Here is a 3966-nt window from a genome sequence, read left to right as displayed (position 1 = left end):
AACTTGGGACCTTTGGGTTGCTAGCGATATATAAAATCCTGACTATACGTAGAAATACACTACACTCCCTCAAAATTCCTGCAGATGGAAATCCTAACCCATGCATTTCTCTGATCTAACCCCCTCACCCTCTTATTCATTTTACCCCCCACCATTCTCCCTCTTTTTTCTCTATTTTTCCCGGTGGAACTGGTTCTCCTCAAACGTTACATGGTTTACTACTTCTTTTAACCTTAACCACTCTTAACTGCCTTCTACTACTCTTTCACCCTATGCCAACATTTGCACTCAGGTGGCAACCCACATTAAGAGGGCACATCAACTACTCCACTCCAGGAGGGCTCACATTTCAGGAAGCGGAGCTGCCCCATCACCCAACAAGTACTGCTCGACTAGAATGGTAACCACAAGATATAACTCAAGCTCGGGATAGCACACAGCCTGACAACCAGGTCTAGCTCTCCCTTATTTTCTCTGACCCCCACAATACCATCATCATGGTTCACCCTCAAACCTACAAATGTTTTATTTCAGCACTGTATCCATGTTTGACTAAAAATGCTGGAATGCTGACTTGATGTAATGTGTGGCTTTTATTAAAAACAAACTTTAAAAAAAATAAAGAATAAAAAAAAGAGTACAGAAGATAAGAAATTCTAAATTAAACAGAATGTTCAATAAAGAAATGTTAAACATTTAGATTATAATAGGGAGTGTGAATGTAGGGAGACTGTGTGAGTCACAGTCAGGGTAGGTGTGGTTAGTGCTGCATGTAAAGAAACCTAGTATATCCAATCCTCATTTGGTAGTTTCCTTCCGAACGGCCAGAGCATCAGTGATTATAACTCTCCGTTCGGCAGATGAAATTAACGAAGTCCATACGAATGCAATCGTTTGATTGATTGATGATTCCCTTAATAAAGCATACGAATACCCAAACATCAGCTGGAGTCTAGAAGAAGGGTGCAACAGAACTGGCTTTAAATTATCACACACTGGCTTTTATGCAAGTCCCCGTGCAAGGGGACATCCCACAGGGAGGGGCAAGGTACATCCAATCATTAACAAGGAAAACATAAAACACTCCCAGCACAAACATACAATTCCAAACTCGGCAGAACGAGTTATACAATATATTGCGTTTATTAATGTGGGATTGCGATGCAGATGCATATACTACATCCCCATAATCAATGATTGGTATCAGCATTTGCTTTACAATCTTTTCCTTTACTGTAGGGCATGGGTCGTCAACCTGGTCCCTACCGCCCACTAGTGTGCGTTTCAGGATTCCAGGTGGGCGGTAGGGATTTCGGCGGCTAAATCCTCTGTTTGAGAGAGTGGGTGGCTGGGCTGGTGTGGCTGGGCTGACAGACCTAATCATTCTGATTAATCCTCCCCTCAGACTGTGCCAGCCTGTCAGTCCGAGGGGAGGAAGGAGGGAGGAGCTGGGGGCTGGTGTGGCTGCCAGCAGCTGCAGGGAGACCTCTCAGTCTCCCTGCACACTCTAAAATCATTCCGGTCGCATGCCCCGCCCCCAAACAGAAGCTCTGCCTCCTGCCCTCAAGCTCCACCCCCACACGTTACTGGGAAGCTGCCCACCGTACCAAGAGGACACTGAAAGGTATTTACCTTTTTCAGCCCCCTACCCACCATTCAAACGCCCCCACCTCACAGACAGTCCCTCTACCTACCTCACAGCCCACTATCCACCTCACAGCCCCCTACCCACTATACTGCCCCCCTACCCACCTCACTGCCCCTACCCACCTCACTGCCCCTACCCACTATACAGCCCCCCTACCCACTATACTGACCCCTACCCACTATAATGCCCCCTACCCACTATAATGCCCCACTACCCACTATAATGCCCCACTACCCACTATAATGCCCCACTACCCACCTAACAGCCCCCTACCCACTATACTGACCCCCTACCCACTATACTGACCCCCTACTCACTATACTGACCCCCTACTCACTATAATGCCCCCTACTCACTATAATGCCCCTACTCACTATAATTCCCCTACTCACTATAATGCCCCCCTACCCACTATAATGCCCCACTACCCACCTAACAACCCCCTACCCACTATACTGACCCCCTACTCACTATAATGCCCCTACCCACTATAATGCCCCCCTACATACCTCACAGCCCCTCTACCCACCTCACAGCCCCCCTCCCCACCTCACAGCCCCCCTCCCCACCTCACAGCCCCCCTACCCACCTCACAGCCCCCATACCCACCTCACAGGCCCCCTACCCACCTCACAGGCCCCCTACCCACTATGCAGCCCCCCTACCCACCTCACAGCCCCCTACCCACTATAGAGCCTCCCTATCCCCCTTACAGCCCCCTACCCACTATAGAGCCCCCCTACCCACCTCACAGTTCCCCTACCCACTATACAGCCCCCCTATTCACCTCACAGTCCCCCTACCCACTATACAGCTCCCCTACCCACTATACTGCCCCCCCTCACAGCTCCCCTACCCACTATACTGCCCCCCTACCAGCTATAGAGCCCCCCTACCAGCTATAGAGCCCCCCTACCCACCTCACAGCCCCCCTACCCACCTCACAGGCCCCTACCCACCTCACAGGCCCCTACCCACCTCACAGGCCCCTACCCACCTCACAGCCCCCCTACCCACCTCACAGCCCCCTACCCACTATAGAGCCTCCCTACCCCCCCTTACAGCCCCCTACCCACTATAGAGCCCCCCTACCCACCTCACAGCTACCCTACCCACTATACTGCCCCCTACCCACCTCACAGCTCCCCTACCCACCTCACAGCCCCCCTACCCACTATGCAGCCCCCCTACCCACCTCACAGCCCCCTACCCACTAGAGAGCATCCCTACCCCCCTTACAGCCCCCTACCCACTATAGAGCCCCCCTACCCACCTCACAGCTCCCCTACCCACTATACTGCCCCCTACTCACCTCACAGCTCCCCTACCACTATACTGCCCCCTACCCACCTCACAGTTCCCCTACCCACTATACAGCCCCCCTATTCACCTCACAGTCCCCCTACCCACTATACAGCTCCCCTACCCACTATACTGCCCCCCTACCCACCTCACAGCTCCCCTACCCACTATACTGCCCCCTACCAGCTATAGAGCCCCCTACCCACCTCACAGCCTCCCTACCCACCTCACAGCCTCCCTACCCACCTCACAGCCCCCCTACCCACTATAGAGCCCCCCTACCCACTATAGAGCCCCCCTACCCACAATAGAGCCCCCCTACCCACAATAGAGCCCCCCTACCCACAATAGAGCCCCCTACCCACAATAGAGCCCCCTACCCACAATAGAGCCCCCATACCCACCTCACAGCTCCCCTACGCACTATACTGCCCCCCTATTCACCTCACAGTCCCCCATCCACCTCACAGTCCCCCATCCATCTCACAGTCCCCCATCCACCTCACAGTCCCCCATCCACCTCACAGTCCCCCTATCCACCTCACAGTCCCCCTATCCACCTCACAGTCCCCCTATCCACCTCACAGTCCCCCTATCCACCTCACAGTCCCCCTATCCACCTCACAGTCCCCCTATCCACCTCACAGTCCCCCTACCCACCTCACAGTCCACCTATCCACCATGCAGCCCCCTACCCACCTCACAGTCCCCCTACCCACCATACAGTCCCCCTACCCACCATACAGTCCCCCTACCCACCATACAGTCCCCCTACCCACCATACAGTCCCCCTACCCACCATACAGAACCCCTACCCACCATACAGAACCCCTACCCACCATACAGAACCCCTACCCAGCTTACAGAACACCTACCCAGCTTACAGAACACCTACCCACCTTACAGCCCCCCCATCCACCTTACGAAAATCGAACCAGATAATATTTAGTCTCGCAGCATCAACCTCAAGGACCTCATTAATCACTAGTAAAGGTAATTTCAATTTACTTTATTGT

This window comes from Pelobates fuscus, chromosome 6 (assembly GCF_036172605.1).
Source record: "Pelobates fuscus isolate aPelFus1 chromosome 6, aPelFus1.pri, whole genome shotgun sequence".
Lineage (NCBI taxonomy): Eukaryota > Metazoa > Chordata > Amphibia > Anura > Pelobatidae > Pelobates > Pelobates fuscus.
This window is presented reverse-complemented; position numbering follows the sequence as displayed.